We start from the raw sequence: 14,745 nt of genomic DNA, 5'->3' as shown, positions 1-14,745 counted from the left end.
GTGATGTATATATGTACATGCATTATCTTGTGATAGATGCCTAATGGTTATTTAGAAAATTCTTGCGATATATTGTAGCATGTGATATGGTATATATGCATGCCTGTTTCGAAAACTTGATACATATATCTGCTGATTCAGTTGATAATACCTATGCTAGAGATAAGCGGTAATTTGCATATACCCTTAGTATAGGGGACCCAAAGGAGAACATTTTTCTAAAACCGGGAGTCGATGCTTCCGAGTATAATATATATATATATATTTATTTATATATATATGAATAGTTTTTAAAATTGTGAATCAAATAAGGTTTATTCGATAACTTTATTTTATTAATGAATATTATTTTGAATATTCATTCGAGGGCTTATGACCCCATTTATTTTATTAATGAATATTATTTTGAATATTCATTCGAGGGCTTATGACTCCGTTTATTTTATTAATGAATATTATTATTTGAATATTCATTCGAGGACTTATGACTCCGATTATTTACTAATTATTATTCTTAATTTTATTAAAGAATATTGTGTCGATAATCAAACTTACTTTTGGTTATTCAAATAAAGATAGTACTTTCGTATAAGTATATCTTTGGTTATTTAATATTCATTGCAAGTATAAGTTTTAAAACTTCTACTTCAATTATTTTTATAAAGATTATTCTTTATGGGAATATTATTTAAATAATAATATTCAGATATTTTCTAATATTTTGGGACTGATTTATTTTACTAAATCAGCATCACTCCAAACATTCTTAAAAATGTTTTCGAGTCATCGAAATGATTTTAAAGGTTAGGGCGGATCCCAAAACTCATTTTTATATTTAAGATCCTCCTTTCGAAGGGGATTTAAATACTCGCTCAAAACCTGAGGGATCCGGCTCTGTGGGGTGTTTTATATTCGCAACAATGTTGCTGTTTGATAAAAGAGTTTTTAATTACTTACCCAACACTCGGGAAGTAAAATTCTTGGAACAAGTTAATCCATTAACAGGTATCGCCTGGGAAATATTGGTGAGTTTTCCTTTCCAACTAGATACGACTTCTTGGTGGAGCCGTATCAACAAGTTTGGTGAGTTTTCCTTTCCAACTAGATACGACTTCTTGGTGGAGCCGTATCAACAAGTTTCTACTTGGGGAAAGGGGGGACGAGCTTTACGTTTCAGAGTCATGGATTTCATCTGAACTAGGAGTGGCATAAGTGGTCGAGTGGCGCCGGCCCAGCCCTATTATATTGGCCCAAATGGCCTGGAAGTTCCGCTAAGACGGTACATTCCTTAGGAGTCCAGTGTTCGGTTGACAAGTAAATCCGACAGGTTCTCCTCTACATGTAGAAAATGGTGGGGTTGCACTACTACGACTGATCATCGTAAGTGGTCTTCCTGGCGCGGCAAACTCCCGTAATGAGTTCATTATCCAATTGGATATTTCTACAACACTATCCAGAGCACTTCGATAGAAAGGCTACGGTTGGGCAATTGTTGAGTGTGGGCAGGGTCGAGTTTTTAAAATGATGTTTGCATCAAATGAAGCATCTCGTAACTTCATTTTATTTTGATGATATTTTAAAGATTGATTCTATACAAGTTTTGTCTTGTAGCTTAATCTATGGGAGGAACTATTTATGCATTGAACGGTGGTAGTTCAAGTAGTATTCGCAAAAGATATAAGTATATTGGAGTATCTTGTAACTTCATCTTTTAAACTTATATCTAGTAAATGATTATCTTGTGCATGTCAAAGATTTTCAGAAAAACGTTGAGACAAGGTTATATATATGAGATCACCTTGCAACGATATTTTTATACAGTTATAAACTGGAACTCTGTGTATATTATACATGTCGGCGGATTTCAAAGATTGTGAAAAGTATATGTACATATATACTGAATATTTTGTGACTTGGTCGCGTTAAGATATCAGCTTGGTTCATTTCTTCTTGACCAAGACTTTCATGAGTACTATGAGAATGCTTATATATTGTTAATTATTATACATATTATTTCAGTGGGCTTGTTGCTCACCCTTGCTTTCTTTTTTCATCACACAACATCAGATAGACAAGAAGAACAGGACCAAGCTCCCAATTCGCGAGCGGATAGGAAACGTTCCGCAGTTTCCTGTAGGCGTTGATGCCATTATAGCCGAGGTAGGATCTACCAATAGGCTAGGCTTTCAACTTTTGATGTACCAGACTTATGTATATTTATGAATTGTAATAATGGCAAGGAAATGTAAATTTATTCAGAAACCCTTTTAAGGTGTAATGGCATATAATTCTGGAATAAAGTGACTTGTATTATTTTTTTGGTATTCATCTCTGAGACTATAACTTGTGGTGTGTGTGTATATTGTGGGATCACAGTATGTAGTAGTTGGTTGTTTATTAAGATTAAGTGTTATTAAGGGAAATGGAACTCGTGACAACCCGGATCCCCGACCCCGGATTTGGGGGTGTTACAGCAATCTTTGTGATTCCTTTAACCATAAGAGTACACAGTTTCATCATCTCTTCATCAGGGTCTATCTCAGATATACTTTCAGTTTTTGAGTCATCATCACTATTAGAACTTGATGACTCAGTATCAGACTTTGTGATGACAACCTTACCCTTGCCTTTCTTTGAGGCAGCTTCTTTGGGAATTTCCTCCTCAGCCACAAAAGTAACTGTCCTTGACTTTCTTCCATTCCTCTTGCTTCTTTGTTCCATCTCAAGTTCATGAGTCTTGAGCATTCCATAAATTTCATCAAGAGTTGTTTCATCAAGATTATAGTTATCTCTTATTATTGTGGCCTTTAAATCCCATCTTTCAGGAAGAGCTAACTGGAATTTAAGATTTGAATCTTCAATATCATACTCTTTGTCAACTAGTGACAAATCATTCAAGAGTTTGACAAATCTGTCATATAAATCAGTTAATGACTCATCAGGCTTTGAGTCAAAGTGCTCATACTCTTGAGTGAGTATCGTCTTCCTGTTCTTCTTGATTGCATCAGTTCCCTGACACCTTGTCTCGAAAGCATCCCATATCTCCTTTGCAGTCTTGCATTGAATTACCCTGTTTGACATGACATTATCAATGGCACTATGCAGCAAGTATCTTACCTTTGCATCCTTTACAATCGATGAGATATCTTCAACAGTGTAATCACTTTTCTCCTTTGGTACAGATTTTGCTGGCTGACCTGCAACTTCCACAGAGAGTTTGGTTGGCATATGTGGTCCTTCATATGGAATACTCATAAAGTTTCAACATGGGAACTCTTATAGTCTCATATCGACTATGGGTTATGGTTTTTGGAGGTTCTTTAGTTTTGGTGGGCTTGGTTGGAGTTTCTTCTTCAGACATGATTATTTTTGGATCTTAAACTATTTGTGTGTTAACAGATTGCTTTGATACCACTTGTTAGGTCACACACACTGTAGAAGGGGTTTGAATACATTATTTAGCACAATCAAGTCGATTATAAGAACTCAAGTAACAGAAAATAGATTTTATTCAACACAATAAACTCTGTTATAATATGGAACTGTCCTCTCTCAGTGATGAACAAATTATCACGAGAGCTGCTAGAGTTACAAAGAATAATAACTTTGATAATCGTATCACTTTTGTGTAAACTCTATGCCTGTGTTTATATACTACACAGTTACAAGATAAATTCTAATTGATATGGAATATAATTCTGCTTCCTAAAATATATCAATCATTTATCTTTTCTTCCATGTATTCTATTCTTCATAGAATTCCTTCTTCATGCCTATTTATTTCTGTCTTAGTCTCGATCTTCTTTCCTTTCAATCAGCCGCCTGCCATATCTGAAAGTCATCTTAAGTCCTGATATTATCTCCTGATAAATATCTTCTGATCACTTAAGTTCTGATAACTTAAGTTCTGATACCTTAAGTTCTGTTTTCAGTATAAGTGCTGATCTCCAGTTAAGTACTGATTTGTCCTGTTAAGTAAGATCTGAAAACTAAACACAAATCATATTACACATGACATTATCGAATATATCTAACACACGTTTATAAGATTTATGAGTCTTAGCCAAGATCCAATTAAATAAGTGCAAGTAATTGGCTTAAGATTGTGCTTTCGAAGTTTGGACGAATAATTACAAGTATTTTATAGATATCGTAGTATAACCCCACAGAATACTGAAAGATGTTAGAAGGGGCTTATACGATATGACTCATAATTGTTTATATATACGATATGTGTTAGCCAAGATCCAATTAAATTGCGTAAATTAATTGGCTAACTCGTGGATTTGATTTGTCCTTAATTTTAACGGATGATTACGAAGTGTATATAGATCGAGTTATAATCCCCAGGAACACTAAAGATGTTAGAAGGGATTAAAACTTTGCTTCGTAATAATTTATGTGCACGAAATTTTTAACCAAGATCTAACTAAATAAAGTGCAAGTAATTGGCTAACTCGTGAACTTAATCCATTTTGATATTTGACAAATTACGAAGTGTTTATGGATCGAGTTATAATCCCCCGGAACACAAGAGATGTTGGAAAAGATTAAAACTTTTCTTCGTAATATTTTATGTGCACGAATAATGTTAGCCAAGATCCAATAATAAAAATAATTGGCTAACTCGTGAACTAGGGTCAAATATAATCTCTCCTTTGGAGATAAAGTACTTTTGTTTATAGATCTTCTTTTTGAGATGATTTATGTGAAGATCAAGTACTTATACGAATTCCGAGTTCGAATCTTAGTTCTCTTGAGAACTTTGTTTATAAGAGATCTTGTATTAGAGCTTAAGATGAAATAGAGAAATTAAGTACAAAGCTCAAAGAAAAAGAACTCAAATAAGAAGCTAAAACTAACCTCCTTTGAAAAACGGTCGGAAAAGTTTGCCTGAAAAATTCGCCGGAGGTTCGGCCGGATTTGGGCACTTTGGTCGAACTTGGGAAGCCCTTCGGGAGGCCGGAAAGTGGTAGTGGATGAGCTCACTTGGTGGGATAAAGTTTGGTTGGATGAAGCTAAGCTTGAGTTTCAAAAATCTTGTATATATGTAAGTATATAGAAAAAAGAGAAGGTTTTTTAGAAGAAGTGTGTGTATAAATTTGAAAGAGATGAAGAGAAGCACTTCTTGAAAAAATTCCAGCAACTTTGTAGCTCTTTATCTTGAAGAAAATGGGTTGGGGTGGGGGTTTATTTATAGGAGAAGTTGGGTGGATTGAATGGTTGAGATTTGAGAAGAAATGAATGGTGGATGAAGTGTATCACATGGATTGATGACATGGAAAGTAGGTTGTGTTTCTTTGTAAGTGGGAAGGAAGCACAAGCTAGTATTCATTCAAATCTCAGCTGATATATATATATATATATATATTAAATATATATTTTCCTTTTCTTTTAATCATTTTTTAATTACTTTAATTAAGGATTACGCATCATTAATTATGACCACCCCAAAAACTCTAAAATAAATATCATAAAAATATGATAATTACCTAAATATTATAAAATGATGTCCTGCAAGTTTTGGTCAACTTTGGTCAATGGTAACTAGGTCAAACGTGGTCAACTGTGGGACGAACTACCTCGATTTTTGTGTCCGGATAAAAATTCTCTGAATGCTACGAAATTTTTACCATGCTTAGAAACTACCATTTAAATTATCCATACCAAATTTCAAGTCATTCTAACATGAGGAAGTATTTTATCTAAAAATGAAACTGTTATGTCAGCCTTTCTTCCGAATAAAAATATCGTTGGTCTTGAAATAAAGGATATGGATCTTTTGACCAAAGTTTTGACTTGTATAAATACTTAAAATATAGTTCCTAATATATAAAATATATTTGGATGATAGAAAATGTGTTTGATTATTTTTAAATAATTTTCTCCGAGAAATGCTGATTTTATGAAACAGGAGAAAATTATTGTAAGTATTCATAAATGAGTTGCAGAACTGGATATTAATATTCCAATCTTGAATATTAATAATTTTTGAATAAAAACTCTTTTAATATATGTAGAGACATATTTTGGAGTGAAGAGTTAAATATTTTTGATATAGCACGAGATCTCTAAAGAATATTTCTGAAATATTCCTTATTCGAGCTTGTTGCTATATTCCTGTTGCAACACAGATCTAAGAAATATCATATCTTGATGTTTCTTCTTTGATCATATTGCCTTAGAGATATATTCCATAAAGATATAGTTTTGATATTTTGCAAAAATGAAATATCTCTTTTATCTGTTTAAAAGACATGATTTTGCTAGTTTGACTTTTTGACTCTGATTTGGATCAATTAAATTCATGTCCTAATGGAGAGGATCTACGTGTTCTTAATTTAATGTTTAATTAGACAAATACCAAAATAAATACTATATCGAAGATATCCTTATAAAAATAATAAACAACATGGATAATACATTTGTCTCAAAACATAAGGTAATTCATGAGTATCGCAAAGGTACTTCAAGGTATGTATGAAGAATGGCTTTAAGCCTGTAAAAGAATCAAGTAATAGAAGAGCAATGGTTTAAAAGTATACACGGATTGGTTTTCTAATGTTACGAGGTATTGTGGAAAGTATGAGTGTTTGTACATTAATCAAATCCATTCCAGTGACTGTTATATAGTGTATATGTATTTGTGGAGTAGTATTGTATGTATGTGGTTCAGTATCAGGGAATCCAACAATTAATGGTTCACAATGAATAAGGCTTACGGAATAAGTATCAAATGATATGATCAGAGTTTAGGGTTAAACACAATTCAGTACTGGTTTTAATTGTGTTTAGTATCAATTATGAGAAGATAATATAATAGTTTAATCAAAATCCCGTTTCTCGAAAATACGGGTTTTATCGGTTTACTGAAAAGAAAATGGTATCATAAAATTTGTATCGGGAATCATACAAGTAAAACCGTATTCCGGATCGAAAAAGTCAAAACATGGAAATTGCTCGAAAAAATCAAATTAGGTTAATAAGGAGTTTCCCCGAGACTTCTGGGTAGTAAAAACGTAAAAACCGTTGAAGTTGGGTGATTCCCGATTATTCAAAATAATTTATATTTAATTTGAAAATAATTATTTAAATCTATAAATCCTTTATAAAATCATATAACAACATATAAATTACTAGAAAAATATCAAAATCACCTATACTTTATTTTAGATATATAAAAATTAAAATTCACAAATTTTATCACATATAAACACCAAACACAGATACCAATTAACAGATAATTCACCAAAAATTCATATAATATTCACATAATATTCATTTATTGACAAAAATAATTACACGTTATATCCCATATATTACATCCATCCCTCTAAAAGGATTATATCCTAAGAGTCTCCTAAGTAAACAAATGAGGGTACTTCCCATGCATATCACTTTCAAACTCCCAAGTTGACTCTTCAACCCTTGGGGTTATCTACAATACTCTTACTAGATTTACAAATTTATTCCTTTACACTTTCTCTCTTTTCTCTAGAATTTCTATTGGATTCTCAACATATGACAAATCTTCCTGAAATTTTATCGGCTCATATTCTATCACATTCCTCAAATATAGATTACACCTCTTAAGCATTGACACGTAAAAGACATTATGAATGTGTTCCATATGCTGGGGTAATAGGTATGCTACTTTTCCGACATGCTACAAAATTTCAAAAGGTCCAACGTATTTAGGACTCAGCTTTCCTTTCTTTCCGAATCTGGATAATCCCTTCCACGGTGACACATTTAGCAACACTAGATCTCCTTCTTCAAACTCCATGTCCTTTATAGCTTGATCTGCATATTTCATTTGATGACTCTGTGCTGCAATTAACCTTTTTTGAATAACTTCGACAACTTCTTTTGTCTGTTGCACCAACTCTGGTCCAAGTATCTTACGTTCTCCAACTTCATCCCAATATACCGGTGATCGACATTTGCGTCCGTAAAGAGCTTCGTAGGGAAGTATTCTGATACTGGCATGATAACTATTGTTGTAAGCAAATTCTACCAAGGGAATATGCTCATCCCAATTTCCTTTTAAATCAATATCACAAACGCGTAACATATCTTCAATTTTCTGGATCGTTCTTTCTCTTTGATCGGCAGTCTGTGGATGATAAGTTGTACTCATATTCAACTTGGTTCCCAAATATTCTTGAAAACTTCTCCAAATCTTGAATTGAATCGTGGATCTCGGTCAGATATAATAGACACGGGGACTCCGTGACGAATTACTATCTCCTTCAAATACATGTGAACTAACTTGTCCAGTGAAAATCTCTCATTAATCGACAGAAAATGAGTTGACTTGGATAGGCTATCTACTATAACCCAAATGGCGTCGTGGTTCGCTTCGTCCTTGGTAATCCAACTATAAAATCCATAGAAATATGTTCCCACTTCCTCTCTAGAATCTCTAACGGCTATAATAACCCACTTGGTTGTTGATGCTCCGCTTTAACTCTCTGACATGTATAATATCTACTAACCCATTCCGCAATCTCTCTTTTCATTTTTGGCCACCAATAATTCTCCTTTAAATCTCTGTACATCTTGGTACTCCCTGGATGGATTGAATACTTAGAATTGTGAGCTTCCTGTAGAATTTCATTCTTCAACTCGGTCACTGGTGGAATCCAAATTCTGGAAGAAATTCTGAGAATACCTTGATCATCTTTCTGAGTGCATAACTCTTCTCCTACCAAATGATTGATATCCTGATCCATTATCTCCTCTTGACATCTATTTATCTTTTCTAACAACTCTGGCTAGAAGGTCATAGTATACATCTTTGCTTCAGTTGGCTTACAAATCCCGACTTCCAATTCCAAATTCTGAATCTCCTTATATAACTCTTCTAGTACCGTCAACACATTTAATCTCTCCTTTCTGCTTAACGCATTTTCCACTACATTTACTTTTCTTGGGTGATAGTTAATCGTGTAGTCATAGTCCTTGATCAACTCCAACCATCTTCGTTGTCTCATATTAAGTTCCTTTTGCGTAAATATATATTTCAAACTTTTATGGTCCATATAATTTTCACATCTTTCTCAGTATAAATAATGTCTCCAAATCTTCAAGGCGAATACTATTGCTGCTAATTCCAAGTCATGAGTACGATACTTCTGCTCATGAGGTTTCAGTTTTCTAGACGCATATGCAATAACTTTATCGTGTTGCAATCTTCGAGAAAACTTGAACAAATCTTCGATAATATCCTGCCAATCCTAAGAAACTTCTCACTTCTGTTGGTGTTTTTGGTATCTCCCAAATCCATAATAGATTCCATCTTCGCTGATTCCACTTTGATCCCTTTATTACTGACTATGTGTCCTAAGAATTGAACTTCCTACAACCAAAACTCGTACTTTAAAAACTTAGAATACAACTTTTCCCTTCTTAAAAACCGTTTCTCGAAAATACGGGTTTTATCGGTTTACTGAAAAGAAAATGGTATCATAAAATTTGTACCGGGAATCATACAAGTAAAATCGTATTCCGGATCGAAAAAGTCAAAACATGGAAATTGCTCGAAAAAATCAAATTAGGTTAATAAGGAGTTTCCCCGAGACTTCTGGGTAGTAAAAACGTAAAAACCGTTGAAGTTGGGTGATTCCCGATTATTCAAAATAATTTATATTTAATTTGAAAATAATTATTTAAATCTATAAATCCTTTATAAAATCATATAACAACATATAAATTACTAGAAAAATATCAAAATTACCTATACTTTATTTTAGATATATAAAAATTAAAATTCACAAATTTTATCACATATAAACACCAAACAAAGATACCAATTAACAGATAATTCACCAAAAATTCATATAATATTCACATAATATTCATTTATTGACAAAAATAATTATACGTTATATCTCAGATATTACATCCATCCCTCTAAAAGGATTCTATCCTAAGAGTCTCCTAAGTAAACAAATGAGGGTACTTCCCATGCATATCACTTTCAAACTCCCAAGTTGACTCTTCAACCCTTGGGGTTATCTACAATACTCTTACTAGATTTACAAATTTATTCCTTTACACTTTCTCTCTTTTCTCTAGAATTTCTATTGGATTCTCAACATATGACAAATCTTTCTGAAATTTTATCGGCTCATATTCTATCACATTCCTCAAATATATATTATACCTCTTAAGCATTGACACGTAAAAGACATTATGAATGTGTTCCATATGCTGGGGTAATACGTATGCTACTTTTCCGACATGCTACAAAATTTCAAAAGGTCCAACGTATTTAGGACTTAGCTTTCCTTTCTTTCCGAATCTGGATAATCCCTTCCACGGTGACACCTTCAGCAACACTAGATCTCCTTCTTCAAACTCCATGTCCTTTATAGCTTGATCTGCATATTTCATTTGATGACTCTGTGCTGCAATTAACCTTTTCTGAATAACTTCGACAACTTCTTTTGTCTGTTGCACCAACTCTGGTCCAAGTATCTTACGTTCTCCAACTTCATCCCAATATACCGGTGATCGACATTTGCGTCCGTAAAGAGCTTCGTAGGGAAGTATTCTGATACTGGCATGATAACTATTGTTGTAAGCAAATTCTACCAAGGGAATATGCTCATCCCAATTTCCTTTTAAATCAATAGCACAAACACGTAACATATCTTCAATTTTCTGGATCGTTCTTTCTCTTTGATCGGCAGTCTGTGGATGATAAGTTGTACTCATATTCAACTTGGTTCCCAAATATTCTTGAAAACTTCTCCAAATCTTGAATTGAATCATGGATCTCGGTCAGATACAATAGACACAGGGACTCCGTGACGAATTACTATCTCCTTCAAATACATGTGAACTAACTTGTCCAGTGAAAATCTCTCATTAATCGACAGAAAATGAGTTGACTTGGATAGGCTGTCTACTATAACCCAAATGGCGTCATGGTTCGCTTCGTCCTTGGTAATCCAACTATAAAATCCTTAGAAATATGTTCCCACTTCCTCTCTAGAATCTCTAACGGCTATAATAACCCACTTGGTCGTTGATGCTCCGCTTTAACTCTCTGACATGTATAATATCTACTAACCCATTCCATAATCTCTCTTTTCATTTTTGGCCACCAATAATTCTCCTTTAAATCCCTGTACATCTTGGTACTCCCTGGATGGATTGAATACTTAGAATTGTGAGCTTCTGATAAGTGGCATTTTATACTACTTAGAACGTCTTAAAATGGCTTAAATTGGTGTCTTGAAATCAAGTATTTTGTGTATTTGATGCGTTTTTCTAGTGTTTATGCATTTCAGGGTATTAGTTGCATTTCGGGGGAGGAATCATCAAGAATAAGCCTTGGCATGTGTTCACCATTGCGAGAGGAAAGGAATGGGCAGATTACGGCGAAGAAACGGAGCAAACCTGGATTTTTTCTAGTAGAGGCCCGCGCGCCCGCGCAGCAATGCTGAGCGGCCGCGCAGCAACCTGCACGCCCGCGCAGCTTTGCTGAGCGGCCGCGCAGGGTCGGGGAAAAAGATAAATTATTTTAGACTTCTACTTCTGTTTGGCTTCCAACTTCTATGTAATCTGAGTTATATGGGACTATTATATAGGTAGATTTGAGATGTTTTCACAGAGAGTATTAAGGGGATTAAGAAGAAGAAGAAGAAGATTGTGTTTTACGCAAGAAGCGAAGGAGATAAGGAAGAAGACCGATTTAGCACACCGCAACGAAGAGGAAGCATATTTTCTTGTGATTCTTGTTTCGTTGTGACGTTGGATGCTAGTTTTCTTGCTTTGACTTATTTACTCTTGTGACGTACTCTGTTTTAATATAATTAGTTTAGTTATTATTTTCTTGTGTTTGTTTATCATGATTTCATATGAACCCATGATGGCGATAAGTTCTATTATGGGCTAATCGTGATCATGGGGTTGCAACGGATTTATTATGGAATTCTTTAGTTAATTGTTTAATACTTTAGTGTGTGATGATTGCTTGATATCTAGTATTGGTTGTGCGTATTCGTCTTATGTGCATCGTGAACATATAAGATAAGGTGTTAATCTCTTGTGAAGCGACGGTGGATCTTGAGATTTAGAACTTGCCATGCTAGCATAGGTTCATGTACGTTGTGCATGATTAGTGGGTAACTCTAACAGTTTTATTTGCCCTATGTAATCAAAAGGAATAACTTGTGCTTAAATCGTTGTGTTGTCAATTTCTGTAGACATATAGGAACTCAACATAATTGATGACTATTCAACTTTTATCTTAATTGTGGATGCTTGGTAGAATGGTATTAGTACAATGAAAGTTGGCTTTTATCAGTTTTGTGTTATTCGATTAATATCATCACTGTCACATGCTAAAGGTAATAACAATGGCTATAGAAGGAAGTAATAATGAAGTTGTGATCTCATGAGTGTTTTATTATTGATAAATTGAAGTGTTAGTTAAGTGGTTAATTAAGTAGTTAATTATAGTTAATATTTAATCAACAATTTTAAGTGTTATTATCTTAACATTGAGAAGTAATCATACATTGGTGAGTGAGTTTAATTAGACAATAATTTAGTCTGAGTCTCTGAGGGAACGAACTAGAAAGTATTCTATATTACTTGCGAACGCGTATACTTGCGTGAATATTAACGCGTGTTTTCGCCCTAACAAGTTTTTGGCGCCGCTGCCGGGGACTCGGCGTATTTGTTTAGTTTATGTACTTACCATCATTGGTCATTAGGACTCAGTGATTAGGACGTAGTAGTTACTTATTTTTCTGGTTGTGTTTCAGGTACTTTAGCAAGCGTTTTTGCAAACTCGTTCTCGTGCTCGCAAGAGGACTTTAGATACAGCTTAGGAGACAGACGAAGTTCTTGATATTCCGGAGAAGTTAGATTTTGAGGATTCGGATTCAGGAACTGAGCAGAAAGAACCAGTAAACATGGGAGATCGTATTGTTCAAGCTGATCCAGCTCTTATGGATTTTTCTCGGCCTAAAATTGATGACATTCAGTCAAGCATCCTTCATCCGGCTATTCAAGCTAACACCTTTGAAATCAAGCCGGGCACTATTCAGATGGTGCAGAATTCTGTTTCTTTTGGAGGAGCGGCAACTGAAGACCCCAACATGCACATAAGGAATTTTGTCGAGATCTGCAGCACTTTTAAGTATAATGGTGTGACTGATGAGGCTATCAAGTTGAGGCTTTTCCCATTCTCACTAAGGGACAAGGCTAAAGACTGGTTACATTCGGAACCAGCTGGGTCCATCACTACATGGCAAGATCTTGCGCAAAAGTTTCTGGTGAAGTTTTATCCGATGGCAAAGACTGCTGCTATGAGGAGTGCTCTTACTCAGTTTGCGCAGCAACCTACAGAATCTATGTGCGAGGCTTGGGAACGCTACAAGGAAATGTTGAGAAAATGTCCACATCATGGAATGCCGGATTGGATGGTGATCACTGGTTTCTATAATGGTTTGGGGGCCCAATCTCGGCCCATGCTCGATGCAGCAGCTGGAGGCGCCTTATGGGCTAAAAGCTATACTGAGGCGTATAATCTTATCGAGACGATGGCTGCAAATGAGCATCAAAACCCAACTCAGAGGATGATGTCAGGCAAGGTAGCAGGTATTCAGGAAGTTGATGCAGCCACCGCTATTGCAGCCCAGCTTCAAGCGCTATCAATGAAGGTTGATTCTCTGGCTACGTATGGAGTTAATCAAATAGCTATGGTTTGTGAGCTTTGTGCAGGTTCTCATGCTACGGATCAGTGTTCTCTTGTAAACGAATCTGTTCAGTATGTGAATAATTATCAGTGACAACAGCAGCCTGTGCCAGCGACCTATCATCCTAACAACAGAAATCATCCAAATTTCAGCTGGGGGAATAATCAGAATGCTATTCAGCCACCATATCAGCAAGGAGTGAGTAAACAGTTTAACCCACCTGGATTCCAGCAACCACAACAGTATGCTACAAGGCAATCATATCCTCAACAGGGAAGTGCAGCTGCACCTGCTAGTGCTGATCTTGAGGAACTTAAGCTGTTGTGCAAGAGTCAGGCGGTTTCTATCAAGACCTTGGAAAATCAAATTGGTCAATTAGCCAATGCAGTGCTCAATCGTCAACCTGGCACTCTTCCCAGTGACACGGAAGTACCAGGCAGGAAGGAAGCTAAAGAGCAAGTCAAGGCTATTACCTTAAGGTCTGGAAAAGTAGCTGATGCTGAAAAGGCAAAAGAAGTAGAAGCTGAAATTAGAGGTGAAGAATCTAAGCAAAAGGAGAAAGTGGCGGAACCAAGGAAGACTACTGTTGAACACACTCTGCCTGAGGCTAATACAGGGGAGAAACAGCTCTATCCTCCACCACCTTTTCCTAAGAGATTGCAGCAACAAAAGCTGGATAGATAGTTCGGGAAGTTTCTGGAGGTGTTCAAGAAACTTCACATCAATATACCTTTCGCTGAGGCTCTGGAACAAATGCCTAGTTATGCGAAGTTTATGAAGACTATTCTTTCAAGGAAGGTGAAACTGGATGACCTTGAAACCGTTGCTCTCACGGAAGAATCCAGCGCTGTTCTGCAGCAAAAGTTACCACCAAAACTGAAAGATCCAGGAAGCTTCACCATTCCTTGCACAATTGGCAATCTGACGTTTGACAAGTGCCTTTGTGATTTGGGAGCAAGCATTAATCTGATGCCGTTGTCGATCTTTAAGAAACTGGATCTGCCTGATCCAAAACCCACGTACATGT

At 35.4% G+C, this 14,745-nt stretch overlaps 1 non-coding gene across 1 annotated transcript; it reads right to left on the bottom strand.

Annotated features, from left to right (window-relative positions):
- Positions 1 to 13,325: 13,325 nt before the first annotated feature.
- On the bottom strand, positions 13,326 to 13,432 carry LOC141694153 (small nucleolar RNA R71). Its single transcript, XR_012563480.1, has one exon. It is a non-coding gene; the product is annotated as a small nucleolar RNA R71 (small nucleolar RNA).
- Positions 13,433 to 14,745: the final 1,313 nt, after the last annotated feature.

This window comes from Apium graveolens, chromosome 10 (genome assembly GCF_009905375.1).
Source record: "Apium graveolens cultivar Ventura chromosome 10, ASM990537v1, whole genome shotgun sequence".
NCBI lineage: Eukaryota > Viridiplantae > Streptophyta > Magnoliopsida > Apiales > Apiaceae > Apium > Apium graveolens.
This window is presented reverse-complemented; position numbering and strand designations above follow the sequence as displayed.